This window comes from Hyalella azteca, unplaced genomic scaffold (genome assembly GCF_000764305.2).
Source record: "Hyalella azteca isolate HAZT.00-mixed unplaced genomic scaffold, Hazt_2.0.2 contig13027, whole genome shotgun sequence".
NCBI lineage: Eukaryota > Metazoa > Arthropoda > Malacostraca > Amphipoda > Hyalellidae > Hyalella > Hyalella azteca.
Window position 1 is genome coordinate 106,399 of NW_025942964.1, and position 25,915 is coordinate 132,313.

Below are 25,915 nucleotides of genomic sequence, written 5' to 3' on the forward strand. Positions count from 1 at the left end.
CACATTTCATTGCTCTTCACAGGATACTAATTTTCCATATAACTATATTACCAACTGTTCATAGTCATATGAGCAGTTTTCTTATGTATTGTTGTTATTCTTTAAATAACCCATAATTGAACAGGTTCAAATAATATTCTGATATTAGTATACATTCACACACAAATATCAACGATGTCCACAGCCTTTGTGCGCCCTCTAGCTTTAGGCGGCCTTGAGCACAATTACAAAGCTAATGCAAATGAATAAATTCTTTAAAGTCGACCGAAGTTAGCGTTATCGACTCAAGGTAGAATGGCAATGACTCTGCCAGGTAGAATTGCATCGACTCTACAAGGTAGAGTTGCCATTGATTAGTATGAATTAATATCATTAATGTATTCTGAGTTAATATCTCGATAATATTATATTAATATATTCTGAGTTAATATCTCGATGATGCATAAAACATTCGATATTGTTATGATTCTTTACCAAAACACTCGATTTTGTTATGGTCCTTCACCAAAACATTCGGTTTTGCTACGGTACCTCACCAGAAGCTCAATCTCTTGGACAAGGCCATATAATATGCGTGCTTGACAGAGACACTACAGAGCTGCATAAACACAATTGCAATTCCCTGAACACTGCCCCGGAGACTGGTATACCAGGTCTTGATATCGATACGATGGGACGAAGGCTCGACGATGAGAAGGTAATTTGTCAAGTGCAACATAACGGCCGCCTGGGGCTTGCAATTTAGGCCCGAACACGTAGGCTACGTAAGCCGCAACTTGGTCCCTATAAACTCCTTTAGTGGTGCGCAGTGCTATAGTTGATTGCTATTGGTTGAATGCTTTCGATTTAAATAGCGTTCTTTGGCATGATTAATGGCATGCATGCTGATTTACACTAAGAAAACTGTAGTTTTTTAGTTAACAACAAAGACTTACAAAATAAGTGAAGCAAAAGAACGGAAAATTGAATATTTTTGGGAAAGGCCCGCTTCAACTGTCCCGGTTCACACAGGCGGTCAAGCCTTGGCAGCGAGCCAGAATAAACTGAACATATGGAGTCTTGTTGCATATCTAACAATCTAGATACACAAAAAAGTATTCCCAAAAACTAGCCTAGAATTGCGGAAATAAATATGATTGATTTAAAATCTTGAAGGAACAACTTTATGAATTTTATATTCAAGAGTGACTCGTTCATAATAATATATGCTTATTATGCTGCATCGACATAAATGCATGATTTCTTAAACATATAAATAATTTAAAAATATCGAATTTATGAAACCCATGTACGATATCAATCGACATATGTACGCATAACAACAATTGAGACGTTGAAATTTCTCACAGCCAAAACGCTCGTCGTTAAGTAATCCTACTCCTGATTAACTGTCGCTATTATGTTCATTATTCATTACTTTAAAGATTAATTAAGGCTACTTTAATGAACAAACTAAGTAGCATGCAAGGCTGGCTTAGCCTATTACCTATTACGTCTCACAGGAAAGTCTCAGACTTGATCAGCGTCATTATTATTAAACTCACATCTTTATTATCATGAATTAGACAGCGACGAAATTTTTCGTGTGGGAACCAAGTGAGGAAATTCTTCTTCATTTGGGCGAGCGGTGAGCGCACTTGGCCTGTAGTTAAGTGGCCACGCCACCCGTAAATTTCATCGTCAGTGACTTATGCGTCTCGTAGATTACGTTATACGCCGTATTGAGACGCACCAGCAGGGGCAGCGTCTCGTAGACTACGTTATACGCCGTATTGAGACGCACCAGCAGGGCAGCGTCTCGTAGATTACGTTATACGCCGTATTGAGAATAATAATAATAATAATAATAATAATAATAATAATAATAATAATGGTAATAATAATAATAATAATAATAATAATAATAATGATGATGAAATACCAGGTACAGCCTAGCTTGACGCTGCATTGATTGGAGCCTAGATGTGGTTAATGAAGGCAGCGCAATAGTTAACAGTCTTTGATATATCCAGGATTTTGAACAGGCTTTTCGATGAGAAATTTTCGAAGTTAATGGTGACTGAGCTTGAAAAAAATTGAGTGCAGGAGAATCGAACTAACAACCAAAAAATTAGGAAGGTGAATCATTGATCGAGCTTCCATTTTTAGCTCATTTTCTCATTTGCGGAAAAAGGCGCTATTGTGCTCGTCATGGCCGTCCGTCCGTCCATCTGTCCATCCGTGACTTCACGGACAGACAGACGAGAAAATGCGCTCTCTGTCACTCACTGCAGTGAGTACTGATCTAATTTTTAAAGTTTTTGTGCGAATGTTCGTTCAGAACATGTCGAGCGTTGAGGCGATCGCAACATTTTCGGTCTCTCTTCGTTCCAATAACATGTTGACATATATTTTTATTTTGTATAAATCTGTGAGTTTTTTACATCTTTAGCCAAAAGGGCACATGAATTTTGACCTTAACGTTCTCGTCGTATACTCAGATAAGTACTGCAGCTATGATTCTGAAACGTCGCATGGCATAGCTGTTTTTTTAAGAAAGTATGAAAATTTTCTATTAATTTCACAGTGCGCGTCCTTCCTTTTAGCTAGCTATACCTGTAAAAACAAGACTGAAATACGTTAGCATTCACGGAAGCACTACATGCCTTCCTACCTCGGAAGTTAGTTCCAAATTCTAATCAGAGATTTAAATTTAAAAAACATTTATCCTTGATTGAGAAGTAATCCATTTGTTATTTTATATTAGCTCCCTCCAGATATCTGAAATTTATAAAACGTTCATTAAACGTTATTTCAACAAAATCGACTAGTGGTAAACGTTGTTTTAACGTCATTCGCGTGGATGAAGGAAGCTTTTTAATGACATTTTACCGGTAATCGGTCTTCGTAAGGGATACGCGAAATGTCCCCGTAATGAGTTATAGTGGGGAACCTGAAGCTGTTCCTCAATCCCCAGACCCTGCACACTCAGAGATCTGAGTGGGACTTTGTCCAAATAGCGACATGCTTTTTGCTCCTGAGTGAGTCACCCTGACCCAGTTTGGTCCCTGCATATGAGCGTATCAATGCCACCTCCACTCTCTGCTCGTGCTGCGGGTAAGAAAGTGTGTCACTATTTAGACAATATGAGCTATTAATTTTCCTAAGTGTGAGCTTGTGCCATCCATCATGTCAGACGACACATGAGGCTTTGGTTCGAGCCTCGCTAAACATAATTACTCTGATGGCAATCTTAGGTTACGTCGAGCGTGGCAGTTCATGTCTACGTCTTTAGGCGCCAGCGACAACTTCTTCATAAGTTCAACATCAAAGGCGACACTGTCACGGCAAGAGCTTCATCGTGTTCGATAATTATGCGGGAGTGAGTCAGTTTGATACACTGTAGCTATTTGAGCATGTATATAAAATTATTATTATATTATGTAATAAAGTTGCACTAAAATTTTTATTTTTCAGTTTCATACACTGTAGTTATTTGAGTATGTATATAAATTTATTATTATGCAATAAAGTTGCACTACAATTTTCATTTTGGCGTCATTGTTAATATTATTGTTATTATATATGAGTTAACTAATAATATATAAATTATATTTGCCTTAAAAGTTCGTGGCGAAAGGCTTGTCGTGTTTAAAAAAACGAATAATTTGTAAATCAAGAAGACGCTGCACAATTTTCATTGTAAGTTTTTTTTTGTATGAACTGTAACCTTTAAAAGCAATGAAATTGATACTGATGTATATTAACGCTTATGAGGTTGCATACTACAGTCATTTGCAAAAGTTTAAGACCACCCCCCAAATTGAGTTTTTTGCATTACAAAAGGATAATGAGGCAAAATATTCAAATTGTTTGTATGTGATGAGACAAAGTAAAGAAATAACAATAAATTTATGATACATTTGATAGATTCAGTACTTAGTGTGTCCCCCTTTATTGCCAATAACAGCCTGAATTCGTCGTGGCATACTGCTGATAACTTGCTGGCAGTCCTCCTTGTAAAATTCTTTGCACCATACCTGCTTAATGCATTTTTCTAATGACTTCGAATTCGAAGGCTGCTTTGCTGCTACCTTATCCTTCATGATTTACAACAAATTTTCAATGGGATTCAAGTCTGGGCTATTTCCAGGCCAGTACAGCAATTCAACGTTGTTTGAGGTCAAAAAATCTTTCACCAGCCAGGCCCGATGGCATGGAGAACCATCCTGCATGAAAATAGTACACTGGTGTATGCCCTTGTGTAGTACAAGCTTTTCTTGAAGCAGCTTGAGGTTCCTTGCTCCATTCATGGTTGTTTTCTGAGGCAGCAAGCACAATCCAGCTGTCCCAGATTGGCTAAATGCCTCCCAAACCATGACACTGGGTGGATGTTTCATGGTGGGTACCGCATATTTCTCATCAAATCTTTTACCTACTGGGCGCCTAGTGTGTTGATGGCGTGCATGACCCAAACTGCTGATATGTACTTTCATCAGAAAACAACACTGTGTTCCACTTGGCAACCGTCCAATCTTGATGTCTCCGAGCAAAATTCAATCGCTTAATTTTCATGGCTGCAGTTAACTTTGATTTTTGAGCAGGCTGGAAACTCTTTAGGTGAAATTCTTTGCTTAAACGGCGTGAAATAGTACTGATGCTCACCTCACATCCTATTTAAATCAATATTCCTTGAATTTCCTTACAGGAACTTGTTGGAGATCTTGCAACAGTGAACTTCATCATGTTGTCATCACGGCTGGTTGTTTTCCTCGGATGTCCCAGCCTTTTCTTGTCTGAATACATGCCATCATGTTCAAAATTGTGTATTGTATTGTTAACTGCAATCTTGCTGCATCTCATCTATAGAGAAATCTGGCGTTCAGAATATCCTTCGTCATGTGAGAGTACAATTTGAGCCCTCTGAACTTCGGTAAGAGAAGCTTTTCTACCCATTTCTAATAAATGAATTTTCAGCTGTATTGCAGCTACAATCTTCTCATGCGAGTGCTGGGAGATAACTGATCCACGAACACACTTCTCTGATCGCCTGCGGCTACCGTTACGCCCGCCGCAGGCTCAAATTTGTACACCACTCATCCAAAAAGGGTTATTTCCTGATTTAGGTCAAATTCTGTGGGTGGTCTTAAACTTTTGCAAATGACTGTACACTGCGGAAAATGAACACTGTAATGTGATTAAAATAGTGTCACATTTTCCACCTACGGACTAGAGTACAACTGACTCGTCTTTTTGAAGGGACAAGCTGGGTCACGATGACCCATATAACAGCAAAAAGTACCTCGCTATTAAGAGAAATTCTTATTCATTTCTCAGAAATATTCCACTGTAACTCCAAAAGTTGTACTCAATTTGCATCGAACAAATTATCGACGATAACAAAAGCTGCTCTGTGTAGCCCTCGCAATGTTTCTTTCCATCTCGCCTCGCAAGAATTGAGATATCCTCTACGCGGTCGGGGTAAATGTATAGGCAAACCTCAGGGTAGGAATACCGTGCTCAGTGTATGGCAGTTTTTACTCCCCTAGTTCAATCGTAATAAAGGCATTCATAATTTCTAGTGTAATAAAGGCAGTCCTTTCTCACTAAGTTAATGGCTGAACTAGTCAGTCCTAACTCACAAAATTCAAGGGTAAGAAAGGCAGTTTTCTTTACCCACCAAGTTGAGCGAGGCAGTCCTTACTAACCAAATTCAAGGGTAGACAGGCAGTCCTTACTCTCCAATTTCAAGGGTAGACAGGCTGTCCTTACTCACCAATTTAAAGGGTAGACATGCAGTCCTTACTCACGAAATTCAAGGGTAGACAGGCCGATTTTACTCGCCAATTTCAAGGGTAACAAAATAGTCAGGATTGCCGAGTTTAAACAAGTATTTGGTTCGCACAGATAAGAGGTTTAACAGAAACTCCAGACCCCGCTACCGCAACTCCTCGAAGTAAAGCAATAAATTGTAGCGGACTTCTAAGTAGGACGTTTCTTTCTGCTTGATTTCAGAACTCGGACTGAACTTGGCCGTAAAGTTCTACTGGGCGAGTAACTTCAAAGCGTTGATTTTAATGCCGAGTTCAACAACTGGCAAGATCCCACGCATCCTCTAATCAATGCAAACGAGATTCATGCCAACAATGCCTCTGCAGAACTGTAGGAAAAATTATATTCAACACATATGGAAATAAGTTTACCATCGTGTCTCACAGCAACTTTTCGTCAATGTTATCTTTCGTGAGTACTGCCAGACCTGCTGCATACAAACACACACAATTTTAGTTTTTGAAAACTTCTGTTTTCTTTTTTAAATTTAGTTCGGCAGCCCAGCATATAACACATGTTTCGAAACTCAGGCAAAATATCCTTTGTTCCATGAAACGATTGCTATATCAACGAATATATCAAATAAACGAAATATATCAAAATATATCAACTGTCGATACAGCTGCACCCGGTCGTAGATATTATTTTCAATGCAGATCAATACAAAGATATTCAGAGACATCGGCAAGCAAACACTTGTGTACAAAATGCATGAGGACGATGACAGATGACAGACCTGCAGATAAAACTTTCTCGAGTGCTGTTGACGTTCCAACTGTGCGTACGACAGCGACGATGTGCCTTTGTGTAGGGTTTCTAGTAACAATATTGTTTGCAAACATCAAGGGTAAAGTTTTATCGATCACTGAATAGTTTGCGGATGAGATAAATACGTGATATGTCAGAGGGACAGCGGCACGGGTGTTCACTGGCTTTCTCAGAATTGTCACTGCATTTTAAATTGCATGGCACACGCTCAAATATTATTCATATTATCCATTGGAATAAAAAGAGAGCATTAAATGTGGACTCATGTATGTAGGTCACATAAGTTCTGTTTGCATGTAGCGCAGGGAATTCATGAACTCACATGAATAATTACAAACATGCCGTTATAAAATTAAAACCAGACAACTCGGATATTAAATGTTTAGTTCTTTCACTTGCTCGTACCGTTGATCAACATCATTTCACGATGCCTGTATTATACAGCACAGCATCGTGATAATCTTTTGATAGGTTCTGATTAGACCCCGGCTATAACATCTATCAGGATTTTAACATCACAAATTGAACATTTAAGATTTGATCTATAATTCAATCTCAATTTACAAAAACAGTTGAAAATTTTAGCTGATTACGGAGCTCTCACCGCCAGGCCATCAGAGCACGGTTCTGAGCTCACTATTAATCTATTAATCTGTAGCAGATTCGATCTCAAGACGTAATACCTAAAACTATTCACGACACGGTTTTAAACTTATAAAACTTATAACTATTCACGACACGTTTTTATACTTATAATACATTATACCTATAACTAATAACGACACGTTTTTAAACTTATAATGCTTCTAACTATTCACGATATGTTGTTATACTTATAATACTTATATAACTATTCACGACGCGTTTTCAAACTTATAATACTTATATAACTATTCACGACACGTTTTCAAACTTATAATACTTATAACTATTTACGACACGTTTTTATACTTAGAATACCTATAACTATTCACGATATATGTTTTATACTTATAATACTTATAACTATTCACGACACGTTATTATATTTATAATACCTATAACTATTCATGGCACGTTTTTAATTTTTATCTTTCATCGACTCAACACCTGGAACACTCACAGGTGTTCTATACATCCACAAGCCATACAGATGCGACCAATACATGTGTTTAGACGTCGTTCATAAGTCGATCGATATCGTTTTGTGTATTGAGCGGATAACTGTATTGCAATTTTATTCTTATGCAGCTCGGTCCTCGTATTTCAGCGGACTAATATAAGTTTTCCAGGCGACTTCAAAGTCTTCCATTTTTCTCGCACTTCAACGACTTGCAGATCAGCGGGACTCACTCACAAGCGAGCGGTCGAAGGAAAAATTGAAAATTCCGCGTACACGTTCAGTTGCTGCAACACGCACACGTTCAGTTGCTGCACCACGCACACGTTCAGTTGCTGCAACACGCACACGTTCAGTTGCTGCAACACGCTCACGTTCAGTTGCTGCACAACGCACACGTTCAGTTGCTGCAACACGCACACGTTCAGTTGCTGCAACACGCACACGTTCAGTTGCTGCAACACGCACACGTTCAGTTGCTGCATCACGCACACGTTCAGTTGCTGCACCACGCACATGTTCAGTTGCTGCACCACGCAATCGTTCAGTTGCTGCACCACGCACACGTTCAGTTGCTGCATCACGCACACGTTCAGTTGCTGCACCACGCAATCGTTCAGTTGCTGCACCACGCACACGTTCAGTTGCTGCACCACGCACACGTTCAGTTGCTGCACCACGCACAATTTCGATGAGGCGGAGCGTCTCGATCTAGTGTTAGTAATTAGTAACATTAAAAATGCTTGCAGTTAGATGTAGTGCAAACTAATTTAAATATCCAAAATGATCGTTTCATCCAACCCAGTGCAGTAAATTTGGTTCTTTCAAATTTTTCATCAAGTAAGAACCTCAAATTCTAGTAAATTACTCTATATACATATGTGGGAAGAAAGTGGTAATTAAATCTTATGATTCAGATGAACTGAATTTGAATGAATTGTTTACAAATGTTTCAATTTTTATATATGGAACATTCATGTAGGGTTCAATTCCAAGACTGAAGAAATCGTTCATTCAGAAGCATCATAATTAACGTAGTACCCCAAAAATATTATATTCACCGCCCAAAAACATCATAACTTACGATCCCAAAAACCTAAGTTTCACTATTGGGAGGATAGGATACTGTAAAGTACATCATTAATGCGCATCACACAAAGGGAAATCATTACAAACATTATGTTGGCATCACAGCCCAATCAATACCTTGAAAGCCACTACAAACATAGGGCTAGAATCCAATAACAAGATGCATTGTTCTCGGCCTAACGGAGCTGAAAAGAACCGTGCTTCTCATTCACTTCCTGCCGCTTGAGTTCTTACCATCGCTGGAAGAAATTACTGAATGTTGAGTGCAATTGGCCCACGAATGACCGGTCTTAGGCTCTGTAATTGGGAGCTTACGGCTCTTGGTCATAACTGAGCCGACGACTTGAGGGCTTTAGAGAGTTCTTAGAGAGCCGGAGGATCTTCATCCTGAGAATGGCCAGCACTCGTACGAAGAGCGTAATATACCTACTGCGTCATCGCATATAAAAAAAACAATTAGATCTGCAAATTATGGAAGACTGTTCTTAATTTTTTTCCTTCGTTGTAACGGCCAATTTGCAAAAATCAATTTATTCTTTTAATTAAACGCGCTCACTTCACTTTACATATTTTTGCACGAGCAATTGAACTTTCATGAAATTTCTAATTATTAAAGAATTGCAAAATAGCCATGGTGGACGAACAACCAACTCAGCAATATGATTATAAAATCTGAACATTCTTAAAATCCCGATAATTATATGAGATAATATGGGTTTATTCTGCTTATTCGATACCGGTAACTTTTTTAATTTGACTTTCCAGCGAACATTAACAGCGTAGCTGCAGGCGGTGAAAAGCAACTAATCCTTTGAAGTGAGTCTAAGCGAGTCTGATGTTCATGCGTGGCCAATATTCGCCATTAATCTCAGTAGTCTGCCAAAAACCTGGTTCAGTGAGCGAATAACGAAGCTTAATGAGGGCGATGAATTGCTGACGTCGGTAGCGACTTTTAGGTAGCGTTAGGTTATCTGGGACGTCGGTAATGCGGGGAGGTTGTGTGTAGAGGAAAAATGTAGCCCTGCCACAGTTTCTTGTAGCTGAAATGATACTTTAATCACTGTAGTTAAAGTGATTCTTCAATCACTGTAGTTTTAGTGATTCTTCAATCACTGGAGCCATAGTGATACTTCAACATGTTTTCCTGTAAGTATTTCATTCCCATGGGCTGATCATACGAGCCTGATGCCCTACAGGTTATCAACGGTTTGTTGGGTGCAGCCTTCGTAATCGTGAGGTGCACAAGAGTAAAAGAATAACACGGTTATAAATTTAAGCGAAGTATAGTTTTTCGCAGAAATAAGTTTAGACAACCCAATAATACATTTCCACCCAACGGCTGCGAATTTATTTCTCGGTACGACAATAATTTACGATTAAATAATATTCAAAAGCGTTTGTTAGTAGAAACTATAGCCATGGCTGGACACAAAAGCCAGTGTAGCATCCATTGCAGCGTGCGCTCGATCACAGGCAACTCTCTGTAGGTTCAGTGAGCAATACAAGCTTTCTTATCAAGCGACAACATGAAAAGGAAACCTCCATATTACCTAGGGCTGCGCATATCGACCGTCGCCATAAATATGATTAAGGATAAATAAATTTACAGATTAATCGCCAAAATATCGATCGCAAACATCAGATATATTAGGATTAGGAACAGTCCGACTAGCAGTTGCTGCTAGTCGGACGACAGAGACTCCATGGAGCAACATCAGAAAATGTCAAGTCATGTTCAGAATGTTATCAATGGACGTTATAACTTATTATTTAGGCTCGACTGTTGTATAATGGTTCTCTTTATAAGAATAACAATCTTTGTTGAACAGACTGCATTACAGAACAGTACCCGCAGCCTGTCTCTATATGCAGTTTCCGGACACAACACTGTTTCAATCTCAGTTGTGATGCCGATCAACTGGGCTGCAATGAATCGCATTTCAATCACAGATTCTAAAAATCCTACACAAATGTGATCAAAATTTCCCATTTTAAAGGTATCAGAAGATTAAAGACGACCAAAATTGTTTAAAATTCCTCGTGAAATTATATCCGTGATACATTACTTGATGACTTAATATAACCATTCTCAATAATATAAGTATTAAAATCACTTGTTTGCTTAAATCGCAAGTTAACTAGGAATTTAAAAGCAAAAACAATACCACAAAAATTCACCATATCTTTATAAGAGAAAACGTTTCGGAGTCCAGCTCCATCGTCAGTTCACAAAATTCAATTCAGAAGAAGTTCAGATCTAGAAACACAAATACAATCAATTAGTCGAGCAAAAGGCACTGTTGGGTTTTAAAACGGAGAATAAATAAATAAGACATGAAATTAACGCTAGTAAACGGCCTATCTATTTACTATTTCAAGAGGAACGGAGCTAAAAGCGGCATTTAGACTAGGCTTCTGCTTGAATATATATAGGGAATCTAAAATGCGTAGATCAGTAACACCGAATATCTTCTGGATGTAAATCTTCATGTGTTGCTAGTTAACAATTTTAGAATCAGCTCGTTTTTCAGGTTTAAGGATACCCTACCTGTTCTTATGCAATCGTCACTAGTTTACATATATAGTTGTGCTCAGTGCGCATCAGCGTACGTCGGTATGACGTCACGCTATTTCTATACTAGGCTGGCTGAGCATAAGGGCAGGAGTTATAGGACGGGGAACCTACTTGCACATCCACCTCATTCTGCTTTACGTGTTCATGCTGAGCAGTGCAACACCTCTGTATCCGATAATGATTTTAAAATTCTAGCTTCCGCATCCGGTGTTACTGATCTACGCATTTTAGAATCCCTATATATGTTCAAGCAGAAGCCTAGTCTAAATGCCGCTTTTAGCTCCGTTCCTCTTGAAATAGTAAACAGATAGGCCGTTTACTAGCGTTAATTTCATGTCTTATTTATTTATTCTCCGTTTTAAAACCCAACAGTGCCTTTTACTCTACTAATTGATTGTATTTGTGTTTCTAGATCTGAACTTTTTCTGAACTGAATTTTGTGAACTGACGATGGAGCTGGACTCCGAAACGTTTTCTCTTATAAAGATATATATATATATGGTGAATTTTTGCGGTATTGTTTTTGCTTTTAAATTCCTTCTCAATAATATATATTAAAACAGATAGATATGTCTCCGACACAAGTATTGGCTAGTGCCTGGCAGAGGCCGCCGCATGATGGATGACGACGATCTATTATTAAAATTATGATCATGCTCACTGAGGCCTGAATGGAACGTGACGTGAATGAATGGACCCTATGCATATGTGCATATTTACGAGTATACAAAGTTTTTGTGTGCTTGTATAAGAGTTGAAATAACTCTTTCTATGCTGGTGCACGAGTGAGCAAACTTTGTGCATTTGTGTAGGAGTATAAAAACTTTGTGTGCAAATGTATGCGCACTGTCTTGTATAAACTCAGTAAACTATGACTCCGCAGCTAACACACGTTGTAATGTATACAACTGACAAATATTTGTATGAATAGACTCATATGTCTTCCTAGGTTCCCACACCTGTCACGCACATGTGCACCGTGACACGCGAGGGAACCTGCTGATGTGCAAAGAAGCTACTGAAGACACATGGTGACTACACATACATGTGTTGCGTTCACCAAAACACACACGGTGCGGTAAACCGACCACGCATACAGGTGTGTTCACCAAAACACACGCGGTGCGTGCCACGGACCACGCAAACAGGTGTTGCGTTCACCAAAACACACACGGTGCGGGCCACGGACCACACAAACAGGTGTTGTGTTCACCAAAACACACACGGTACGGACCACGGACCACACAAACAGGTGTGTTCACCAAAACACACACGGTGCGGGCCACGGACCACACAAACAGGTGTTGTGTTCACCAAAACACACACGGTGCGGGCCACGGACCACACAAACAGGTGTTGTGTTTACCAAAACACACACGGCGCGGGCCACGGACCACACAAACAGGTGGTGAACGCAACCACCTGTTTGTGTATTCACCAAAACACACTGTGCGGCACACAAACATATGTTGTATTCACCAAAACACACACGGTGTGGGCCGCGGACCACACAAACAGGTGTTATGGCAACATGCAGCTCAATCTGACACCTGTAAGCCAAGCAGCGCCTGCCAACATGAAAGAAGCCGCTGCTGCGAGCGTTCACAACTCTTTTAACCGCTGCCAATTTATGACTTAAGTAGGACCTATATATATGAGTAATTGAGTATATTGGCACGAATAATATTTATATTGAGCATTTGGGCCAGAACTAGTGACAGCTAGTGATTTTGGAGTCCTGTTTCATGTTTATTACATATTGTATCATCAAATAGATTTATTGATATGATAAAATAAATTGTCTATTGAATTGCGCCGGAGCAGTGAAGCAGCAGTACTGAATATTAAGAACCAAACATGGTTATAGGAACCATTTCCGGTTCTAAGAACCACTTCTGGTTCTAAGAACCACTTCTGGTTCTAGGAACCACTTCTGGTTCATAAGCAGCCTATATGTGCGGCCAAGGGTTTGTTTGCGTTGGTAAAGCTTCAGTATTTAATACGGTAGGCCTTGCTAGGCTGGTTACATATTTGACTTTGTTTACACGAACGATGTCGGCCCCGTGGCCGCTAATTGTACCAATTTATCCCATGCAAAGCAAGCGCTGGTGAAGCAGGAAAGTCAGGCTCGTTCCTCTAGAGCTTAAACTTTTTAACTTATTTCTCGAGTATCTATTGTTATTCAGACATAAATGGAGGTTCATGCTTTCATTGGCGAGCTGCATCGGTAAAAATATATTTCGCAAAGAAAATTAATGCCAAGAACGTTCGGGCTAATTTGCCTACTCCCCATTTATTTTTTATTCAATTATTAGTAATCAGAGCCTAATTCGAGAACATTTTAGGCATCAAACCGATGCCGAAATCAACTCGAAGGGACAGAGAGAAATTAATTTTATTTTAGTCATATGAGTTATCCACAGTGACTTACCTGAGACTACTTTGAAGTGACTGATGACAAAAAAGTCAAAATGACTGGAGGGGAAGTAATAACGAATAAGTAGCCAGTTATTAAAAAGTCCTTCTCGACTTTTAAAGTTGACGACGGGTAAAAGTTCTAGAGTAAAGTTGGCGAACTTAATATTATCGTATGTCCCTAAATTATTTTTCAACTTTTTGAAAATTATGATTCACCTAACGCACTCATATTCTTATTTGCGAGCAGGAATCATATTCTATTACATGAACATAAAACCAGCATCGTGACGAGATGCATGCGACCTTACCATTGCTGCGGTAAATTGGGCTCCTGCATTGGCCTGGGCTCGATCAATATCTTCTATAGATCGATCATTGAGATTTAATAAAGAGGATTTTTATTTGGTTGTGTAAGGCTCTTGGAATAAGAGTGTGCCCATCAATATTATTTGGCTATTTGTCAACATTCATATCATAAATATTATCAATCAATAACTTGTTCGTACATTAAAAATACAATATTGCTTACAGATAAATAGAAAATTTTTATCTCGAGCAAACAAGATACGTTGATGTGAATACAACACACGTCACATGTACGTATTTACATACTAAAACAGGCACCTGTACTTACTTACAAGCACTTGTACGGGTACATGTACATGCACATATTACAAAGACACATGTACGTATTTCATATTAAATAAAAATGTCGATGGAATACCAAGCAATAGAAACATAACAAATAAATTATCCTCAAGAACAAAAATATTATACTATTTACACCATAGTTTGTACAAATTAAAGATTTATATATAACTGAACAATCAATCTTAGTCTCATCGAGGCAATAAGGTTCACTCACCGACAGTTCCTAGTGAAGACAGAGGCGGCGTCCTCCCATGAAGATGTCACGCCACGAAATATGAATTTGTCTGCAAGAAAACCGAGGGAAAGATCGCATTTCCGCTCAACGCGTCTTCTTTTCGTATGAGTTTTTTGAACTTCAGTTCATAAAAAGCCTTATTCTCTCATGTTCAAGTCTTCGCTAACATGTCTAAAACATGTGCATTGTACGTACAATTTAGTTTACACGCCATACGAATACAAAATGTCAGAAACACGAGTTACTTCACAGTCTTTTTGTGCGAGCTGAGCAGCAGCGAGCACAACCTCTTCCTGCGACGGCCGAGGCAACACTGCGACGACACGCGCGCTTGTCCCTCGTGCGCGGGAGAGCCTCGTAAAGTTCATCCCTCTCTGAGCGTTAATCCTGCAACTACGATATCAATCCTGCAACTACGATACTAATCCTGCAACTACGATATCAATCCTGCAACTACGATAGCAATCGTGTATCTACGAAAGCAATTCTGCGACAAGAATGTCAAGCATGCATTTGTATGCTCGATGTTCTTTGTCACTCTTTATTGTGAAGAAATTTTGCTTATTTCTAATAATGTTGTACTTTTTTCAATCGTTTTTTATAGTTATAGCATTAGTTACTAAATTGAATAGTTTTTTAATTGAAATTAAGATAAAACTGACGGAATATTGTGTAAATTCCGAAACTTTTTGCCCTTAAAGTTAAATAGCCTAAAGATCTTTAAGCTTTATAATGTTATTTCTTGCATAAAATCATTAAATAATTATTCTCTTTATACAAACTGGTTTCAACATATTTAAGTTCTCGCAATATATTTAGATAATGAACAATGAATAGAGAACTCCGTAGACTGAGCGGCAAGGGGCGACACCCTTCAGTTTCATGACGCGTTAAGCAGCCTGATGCGTGGACAAGCTTCCACCAAATCGCTCCATGTAGTGCGTGGACTACATAAAGCAGGAATTTGTAAAGTTTATGTTCGTGGATTGCATGATACGCACGGCCTTATTTAGCGTCAATTGCATGACTAGTTCAAGAAGAATGTGTGGAATGCATGATGCCATGTCCATGTAGTGCATGAAGTGCATGATGCCATGTCCGTGTAGTGCGTGAAATGCATGATGCCATGTCCATGTAGTGCGTGAAGTGCATGATGCCACGTCCGTGTAGTGCGTGAAGTGCATGATGCCATGTCCGTGTAGTGCGTGAAGTGCATGATGCCATGTCCGTGCGTGCAGTGCGTGACATGATCGGAGTGCGAATAGTTCTTGGAATGCGTGGCTGAGCATTACGTGTTCGTAAGTTGCGTATTCGTGCAGTCGTTCGAGGTGCTGGTCACTTAACACGACTAAAAAGTATTACACGATTAAAAGTATTCTACGCGACTAAAAGTATTAAGCTCCCACGAAGTGGAAGATCCTACAGCGCCTATAATAATGGAGCTTGAAGAGAGCTCGCTGATTGCACGACTTTAAATTGACCATTAATAAACACATTATTAATTTGATGTTGGAGGAGGATAGTTTACCTTAATTTTACGACGCTGAATCTCTCTTATTTTGTCCTATCTTATATGTACTGAGTTTGTTTATTAAAAGAAAAAATTTTGTTGACACATGAGAAAACAAATTAAGCCTTTTTCATTAAGGAATTATGTCGAAACGCAAAATTTTTCTCAATTCGGATTAGATTAGATTTTTTTTACAGAAGCATAGATTCGAGTATCCTCTTTTAATATAGTATTTTACATATGTTCCAATATTTTAAATTCCAATATAAGTAATTTTTCCTAACATATCACTAATTAATTTGTACCGATATCAAATCTTCATTCAAACTATCTTCGGAATAACAAACTTTTTTCCTACATTTTTTTCTCTTTGAATAGTAATGATTCCTAAACAGAAACGCGATTAATCATCAAAATAAAAATCACTCTGGAAAAAAGAAGCACGAGCTGCTGCCAATATACCATGAAAAACAACTCGTTTAATTAACAGCTAATTGGCAGACAATTTTTTCATAGAGCGCGCTTCGAAATTAAGTATTTAATCGAACCCAAGCCTGGACTAGATTGTACTGAATTCCAATGCTCCTGCAAGAGCTCTAAATATTGAGAAGAATTTTGAAAATAAGAATATAAATTCTTCCAGCTGAGAAAGGTTATTTGATCCTGGGGCAGGGCTAGTAATTAAAGCTATCCTTTCAGTTCGTTTGCAGAAATGTGAAACTTTTATTCTGAGAAATTCCTCTTTGTTGTTTGTACGAAGCTCTGGAGGTGTAGAGTTGCTCGTTATTAAGGAATGCCCCGATGTTTAATATCGTTGTACTTCGCTACTCGGCATCTTCTTTTATTGCGTATTAAAAATATGAGTTTTCACTTAACCTAGAATGCCTTCCATTCGATGCTTTAGATATACTGTAAATCGAACGTAAAGACAACATTGCAAGTATTTCTAACTTATTATACATTATACTATGCTTACACTTCACGCTAATGATAGCTCATACTATGATAAATGAAGTTGAAATTTATAACTATGATTCATTGCGATTAGCCATATCAACGCCGCTGATGTTATGAAGAAACTTCGAATTTAATGTATAAGTCTTGAGGTAACAAATGTGCGAACCTTATAACCTGTGTGCCGGATTATTAAACTAGCTTGCAAAATATTTACCCATAAGAAAACTGCATTCAATTAATTTTTAGCCTCAATAATCGCATTCATGAAGTTATCAAAGTCTTGAGCAGAAGTCATGTCAAGCTCAAGAAGAGCGTCATATTTCATCAAATTCATCGTTTTTTTTCTACTTATATTTTTACTAATTATTTATTAATGTATGGGCGTGGTTTGAAAAAAACAATAAATCAATTATGGGTATTAATTTAGATGCGGTTTTATCCATTTTTATGGATAAAAATGTTTGTTTTCATATGAAAAAGTAATTTTTTATTGGAACGATGAAATTTGATGAGAAAATTTTTAAATTTCCTAACAATGACATTACTTAAGAAATTCTTATTAAATTAATGAGCTCTAGTATTGAAATCTAGGTTCAGGAATGTGAGCCTACCTTCCTTGATCAACACTAGAGGACGTGTTGCAATATAAATATTTAAATATAAATATAGTGTCTATGCCTAAGGTATGAATATGAATAATATTGCAGTTCAGGAATGATCCATGCCAGCTGGACAGTAGGTAATTTGTAATGAAACATAAAATACAATCAACAAACTTGTTAGCTAAGAAGGCAATATAGAGGGGCAGTGTAAGGCAACATTCCTGATAAGAAAATTTTCAAATTCTGCCGGAGAGTTTACCGGAAAGTTTACGCTTGGTAGAAAATTGTTCTCGCCTAATATTTGCTTACTCCAATATTAATATGAATTTGCTCCTGAAACTTTACAACACTTCAGAGACGGGGATCTGAGGTACATTGTACTTAGATATAGGCTCTTGGCTCGTAATAGTTCACAAACTAATGATTGTTCGGTTATGGAGGCCACATAGAAATTATATAACGCATATATATAACTTATATATCAAGTCATATATAATATATCAGGCCTGATAGGTATTATATTAATATATTGCCCTCATAAAACAAATATGGAACGTGACGCTCACGGACGGATCGGCAGGCGGCAGCTCGGTGTCATGTTCTTGTCATTCTCTTAACTTAATTAAATGTGAGCTTTAATCCAATTAACCGCTTCCAGACCATGACTTGAGATAATCAAAACATTTGGAATTGATTTTTAAAAAATTTTTCCAACCTCCTTCTAATTTCCACGCTAAATTTTTCGAGTCGGAATATGTCGTCTGATTTTTTAGGCATTTTAACAAAGCTATTTTGCGACAATATCGATTATTCTTTTAATAATATCGTTGCTTCGATGAATGGAGGCGCCCAACGAGCCTAACTGAGGCCCATAAATTTAGTTGCTTAGTAATATCATTGAACTGTAGCACTAAGTAATGCAGACGACTCACGTGCCATAATGAGAAGTTGGTTAAGTTAAGTCCCAGTGTCTCTAAAGTTTGCAGGGCAACTTAAACTTGGAGCTCAAGCGCTCTGCGCACAAAGTGTCCATATTCGGGGACTGCGTATAAAGTTTTCATAATTTGGGGATTTCGTATAAATTGTCCATATTTTGGAACTATATAAGTGTCCATATTTTGAAACGGCGGCACTGAGATCGGGGCAGGACATCGCTCGACCTCTCAAACTTTGGTACAAACTTTGCGCTCCTTGGGGCACTTTTTAGTTTTTACGTTCTCATTACTGAAGATTTTTGGACTACATTTTCAAGAAAAACTAGAAAGGCACTGAGGCCCAATTACGAGTAACAAAAAATGATCGAATATTAGAACTTTTATTTTGCAAATAATAATCAACTTTAGTTTTATTAAGTCCTCAACTTACTAAAGATAACCATTTTAATTCCGAAAAATTTGTAGAATTTTCCAACGCCTGAAATCAATGTGAGAAACTAATATTTAGTCACATGTTTCGATGAAATTTCTGTTTTTGTATCGTAAACAGCTGGGATATAGTTGAAAAATAGCAAAAACAATTCAGAGAGTATGATTAATTGAATTAATATCGGATGTTCTGAGACTGAGGGGCTCTTTGATAACGAAGGCTCGCTGTGAAACTAAAGAGGAATGTTGCCCCTTTGTAAAGATATTGGTATTCCGCTGTAAATCTTTGATCGTAAAGATAGCCAATGTATAGGCGCAGAGGCAGTAATCCTCAGTCTGTTTGGACGAGAGCGGACAAGCCCGGTTCAGAGTAGTGGTAGTAGATTGGTTTGCTAGCGCTTCAGCTATCAAGCTATTTCGCACCGGAGGTCAAAAGATAACATCGCCGGCAAGGCAGAAGGTCTCAATTATTCAAAATCTCAAATTAATCATCACCCACAAGGGGTGGAAGGTCTCAATTGTCCAGCCCGCTGAAGCTGGCGCGAAGAAAAGCAGCGTTATCATCTCAATGAGACGAAGTGACAAGGAGGGACAGGTGAAAAGCAACAAAAACTAAGACACTCGAACAAGAGGTCGCTTACACGGTACGTCGGCCGCCCGCACGAGAGAGACAGAGAAGAGAAATGTAAGGAATCCTACCTACATAATAACTTAAACCCCACAACTGAGACCTGCAGTCAGACACCGCGAGCATAGCATGGAGCGCTCAGGAACAATCGCCCTGTTCAGACCGTCGTTCCTCTTGATACATATGATTTTTGTTAATAGTCCCTAGTCATGTAATTTATACGTTGTGAAATCGCCACTAAGACTAGTCTTCGGGTGCAAGTTGTCCAATAATAAGCTCAGACATCGCTGCCTTTCCTTTACCTGAGATTAGGTCGAGCCAACATGAAGCGAATGTCAACGGACCTCTTGGGAGGGACCTATAGGACCCTCATTTTATATGTTGCTACGTCAACATCAATGGCAAATAACCGACAGTGCAACTGTTTTCAGCGAAACCCTGACATTTGTGAAGCATTGAAGCGGTTGTAATAGCAATTTACCTTTATTTTTCCTGCATAAAATTGAAAACATATTTCCTTCAATTCAAGTAATAACAAACGTTAAAAATACCCATTATATCTACTCGAAATAATTCAATACACAATCCATTCTTTTATTTTTTTTATAGGACGATGACGCGATGTATTTTTGTCGCGCGAGTTATTGTTGCACTTCTATAAAGTAAAACAAAATAAAAAACTCAAATGAATTTTCTGAGTGCGCTTTGATTCAAACGTAAACTCAAAGCTACTCTACACAGAACTTCAAACCCTCCATCGTAGAATAAAAAAGCTGATTAAGCAATGTTGTGCCAAGCACGAACATTACCAAAGGAAAACAAGGGAGCGAGCGCGGTGTGCATTTGCTTGAAAACAGCAGTTGAAAACAGGAGTAGAAAACAGGAGTTGAAAACAAGATCTCGAGTCAAGGTGCACATAAATGCGTGTTTGTGCACCTGAATGTGTTATCCTCATGAAGCTCATTGTTTTTTTTTTCACAGGGCTTAGCTGCTTTCATGCAATGGAGGGAAAATAAAATCACCGCAACGAGAAGAATTTATTACGAAAATATGCCAACGTCACGAGCTCAAGCTGAGTATCTCAGTCGAGTTGCACTCTCATGACACTGACTCGACTCTAATTACTAACTTATTTACTCATGTAATGCTTAACTAGTCTTATTCAGCGTACAAAATTGTGCGGCAACACCACACGTCATCAACTTGTGCTCAAGTTAAAGGCTTACACGTGAAAATTTACTATCGCGGCTAGAACTCGAGCATAAATTCTTTTTTTTTTTGTTTGGAAGCTAAATGCATTCGCTTCTCTAAAAGCTAAATGCAATCATACAGTGTCGCATATGCATGAGACATTTAAACATATCCGTGAAACTCTTATCATGCGCACAGAATTGTCTATAGTTAGAATCAGTCAAAATTTATTTTCCATCTATATATTATAACAAGCAAATATTGAGACGGACGTAGCGTTTTCGACATCTTCTTCGTTGTTACCATGTCACAGGCAAATGTAATGAGCCATGGGATTTATTCATTACTACACAGGTTACCTAAATCCATAATTAAAAATGAAACTAATTATACTAATTTAAAATTGCACCTTCATAACAACATTTTACATAGGATCACTATTCAACTACAATGTCGAAATCCGTAAACAAATTTTTGCGACTTCGAAAAATTGAACTGCTTCGATTCAATTTTTGCTCTAATTATGTCCAACAGTTTTGCAATGATTTACTATTCCCAAATATAAAAAATTTTAATTTCCAGATAATATCCCGACACGGAAAGCCTCTCGTGTATATGCGCCGCAACATCACTTAAATATTTGTCGTGCCACGCTACAAACATACACGTAAAAACACAGGTACCTACACACCAACTCTGACAAATTTGTTTACGATATATTCATGACAATTTATATGTGTAGTTGTCATTGTTAGCTCAGAATACTCAAAATAATTTACGAAATATTCATTCGAACTTCTTTACAATTTCAAATTGGTTCTCAGGGAATTGTTAATTGATTCACGTTTGCAAGAATTATGAGCAACCCCTGAGTAAAACCAAGACAATGCAACACACAAAACATAATTGCGTGTTGTCGCGATAAGTAAGCTTCCTTTGTCGGTACTCTCACAGTTGCTTAAAACAAAGCCGCTTCGGTACCATGCATAGTATAGTATACTATACTTTGCTATAATCGTACTAGTACTGTACTGTACTATACTATACCCACACTGGGCATAGTATGGGCATATACACTGCATGAGATATGCAGTGTACAGTGGGACACTGTTAGAAAAATTACCGTTAACGGTATTACCGACGTTTCAGTGACCGGTCGGAACGTGAAAAGAAACATCGCGTCGCCGTTTTTATTCTAATTTTATACTAGAAAACCGTAAAACATCTGATAATAACGGCGAAACAGTTTATTTTCACGGGGCGACCGGCCACTAGAACGCCGGTGGGACCATTTTTTCTAACAGTGTATAGTGTGATGCAGCGAAAATTGGCGTATTCAACTGTTCCTTAGTGGCAGAGGAGAGGTGAGTAATATCGACAGAAACTTTCTCAAGTAATTGATTCAAATCCCTGTAGCTTGGACAGAGTATTCCTTACTATATAAGTAACATCACGTTTGCGTATGGCTTATTTTTCCTCAAGAGTACCGTAGACCTGACAATGGGTAGGTATACAGATCATCCATTTTCAGTACATAGCATATACGAGTTCTTCGGCATATAAAATGGTTTACATGAAGGCTATTGTCGTCGATGGCTGTTGTAAAGTTGCTATGGCAGTTATGAGTCAAGATCATTATTGCAGAATAAGTTAACATATAAAACATTATTGACCGTTCACACAAACAACAGCACCCGAATGACACCATCGGTTAATTGGAGCCCATAAAAAACATCTAAATGCAAGTAAGCGGGAACTTTTATCAAATCTGTCTGATTCATAATTCTTATTATAACTATCATATTTTAAACAACTGGTGTAGCACGAGACTTTGTTTTTTTTCTTTTCGTACTGAATTTGCACATAAATGTCAGCTTTTAGAATTCAGTACAACATTTGCAACATTCTTCTTTTCCCATCAAACTAAAAGGCTTTGGCTTTCATATTTTTCCCCGTAAGCATTAATGTTACCCGGCATCCCTCACTTCAGCAAGTGATGACATCACTTCCCGCCGTCACACCAATCTAACTCTGGTATTCTGTGTAGCAGACACATGATATTCAGAAGTATCTCACGTCGCAGTCACGTTCGTAACAGCTAAAACGTTTGTCACATTTCAACGTTTGAAGCGCTTGCTACTGACATTCGTTTAATTGAGACAAAGACTCGAGCGCTGTGAGATCTGCAATTGCAGTTTCATGGTTATAGTCGGAGCTATGTATTGCATGCGCAATAAACCAGGTGGCATTTATAAACATCTATCATACAAGCTTAAACAAGATACCCTAATATCATATGAGAGATAAAAAAATTCCTGATATTTATACTTTTGACTGGATTTTTTTAAGAAAAATTGCCTGGGCAAGGTTTTTTTTTCAAGACTTGCAAGCTGCTTTCACGAATGAAGCTCAAATATTATAAATATATTACCAGGAGCATTTATGAGCAATAATTGATTTTGAAAACTAAATTGTATTTAGAAAGATTAAATAAACTATGGTTTTTCATCTCCTTTTGCATTTAAGGGGCACTTTCGCAGAACTGTTAAACTGACCTGCAGTTTATTTTAACGTTTCCTGCACACAATTTGCGACCAGATGCGTAATATTTCCAGTGGAAGTTGTTTATTGACTGGGTTTCCTATTAAAATATTCCCAATATTTTCAAATGTATGACGGAAATTTGATTATTAGGCAGCATTTGTTCAATTACTTTTGTAAAAATATGACCGACATTTGCTTACATTTATGTTACATTCTAAGATCTTTCCGTAAGTTCGCTAGTAGAAAACTAGTGTAACTACAATATTGAGTGGACTTAATACTTAATAGAAGCGTGCTGTAATATTATTTAACAAATGTACCGTGAACAATAGAACTACTTACGACTAATTCTCTACTACCTCAATTCTACAGTCTTACAAAGGCCATTCCCAGCAGGTTCGCACACTCGCGTACAGATCATGTCTATGCATGAGTTTTATTCAATGTCTTATATTAAAAAATTCTCATCAATTTAATATTCCTGAATCGTCTCGAGGTCATATTAATCAGAAAACATCGAATAATTGTTTAGGAATGAATGAGGAAAAATTTACTTCTTTTCGAGAAGTTCATGAGCAATATATTTTCAAATAATTAATTAGTCCCTGCATAAGCAAGATAGCATAATTTCATGCGCAGACAAGGTTTTTTCATAAGTGGAAGCTTTTCACAAACACAGAAATCCGCATCTAATTTTTTTAGACAAGTTTGATTGAAGACGAGAGCCCAAATAAAAATTATTGGTGGAGCATCGATGATTATTAGTGGCTATTGGTAGAAATTATAGGTGGAGCACCGATGGCGCATCAATGGCGTGTCCAGCTTATATTCTACCTATAACTTGCCGATGGCCGGCCTACCTAAAAAATTCTTCCAACAAAAACATCCCAGTGACACCGGTGGTGCATCGATGAGCCATCGATGGCCACCTTCAAAATGAAGTCGATAAAAAAATTTCCTTTGTTTTCATATCCGATGCATTTGCATTCCACATTCTGAGTACTACGTATACAAATCCACCATGAAAGTACAAGTAAAATTGTCAGACAGGTAGCAGGAACAAATTATCAGAGTATCATGCACAGAGTTCATAAGAAATCGACTTGAATGAAAGTTCCTGCCTGCAGAATTCGGACTCCGATCTCCCTCCCGCGCAGCCCAGCAAGTAATGGCAGTAACATGGCATTCGAGTAATTTTAAAATATTTAATATAAGTATTGCAAGTATTTATTTCATCAAATGATAGAAGTTAGTGCTATCACCGTGATGATTGGATAGTTGCATGAACAATTTTATCCGAACATGCTGCAATATTTGAGTAAACAGACGCTTGAAGAAACGGCGTTTATCCATACGGTGCAGCTCAGAGTAAAGGCTTCGGAAAAATGCTTAATAAGTACCGAAGTTTTATGATGTGAACATTACAGCAATTTTGACAGAGTTTCGTTTCGAAATATTTCCAACAATTATATTCTTGCGTGAAATAAGAAATTGATTTCACTCGATGATTTTGAAATGCTAGGCGTGAAATAGATTCATCAGTCCGTGGCAATATTTTTCTCTATCCTAATATTTTGATCTTTTGTGTACGAAATGTCCCCTAGAAAAATGTCCCCTAGAAAATGGACCCTAATTAAATTTCACTATCAAAGTCAGCGAGAGAAAACAGAATTTTTACTCGTATCCCTCTACGTAAAGAGGATACTTTTTTTAACATGAAAATTACCCGGAAATCACATATTTCTAGCAAGACATGGTTGAGATTAGTAGGAAAGAAGGTCAACGACAGCCCAACAGGTGATAGGTATTAACGTGTGAGAATGTACTCGACCTGCTTGCTGTGCTTTAGACTAAACCGCTGTCGACTACGTCACCATGGCTTTAGATAAATGCGGGAACTTAATGTTATAAATATTATGAAACATAATTAATCGATCCATACAATTCATACATAGTGATACAATAAATTAGTCTCAATTGATCGCAATATTTCAAGCATAGCGAGTTGGTGCGGGCGATAAATTAGCTATAAATTTACTCAATATATCAGGTGAACTTGAAAATTAGGATTCCCCCTTCATCTTTTTGAAAACTTTATTTTATGCAACAAAATTTTCCACTGTTCCTCGGACAAATTATATCAGGAATAGTCTGATACATGCCGAATGGCTTCACTTTAGCTTGAAAAATTTGTGAACCCCTGTCTTCCGTCTTCTGTCAGCTACCGAATTCACGCTAAGTATTTGTCTTACACGCCAAGCACACAGAACGAAGTCATGGTTTCGTCTTGATCTCGAATGACCCACAACCGGTTATTGGTAGCTTACAAAAGATTTGCCTGCAATGCGCCATTGATGATTCCGATCCAATACTCGCCACACTCTCGATCTATTGGTGTTTTACTGTCGATTTTTGGCAGATGTGGCCACCCATCGTTACGCCATCTATATCTACAATCGTCATTTAAAGTCAT

At 38.0% G+C, this 25,915-nt stretch overlaps 1 protein-coding gene across 2 annotated transcripts in view; it reads right to left on the bottom strand.

Annotated features, from left to right (window-relative positions):
- LOC108676926 (somatostatin receptor type 2) overlaps positions 1-14,945 on the bottom strand; it is a 68,941-nt gene extending 53,996 nt beyond the window's left edge. For both annotated transcript variants that reach the window (XM_047883487.1, XM_018165085.2), the window contains exon 1: positions 14,626-14,945. The gene's annotated coding sequence lies outside the window, so the exon portion shown is untranslated. The remainder of the gene's footprint in view (positions 1-14,625) is intronic.
- Positions 14,946-25,915: the final 10,970 nt, after the last annotated feature.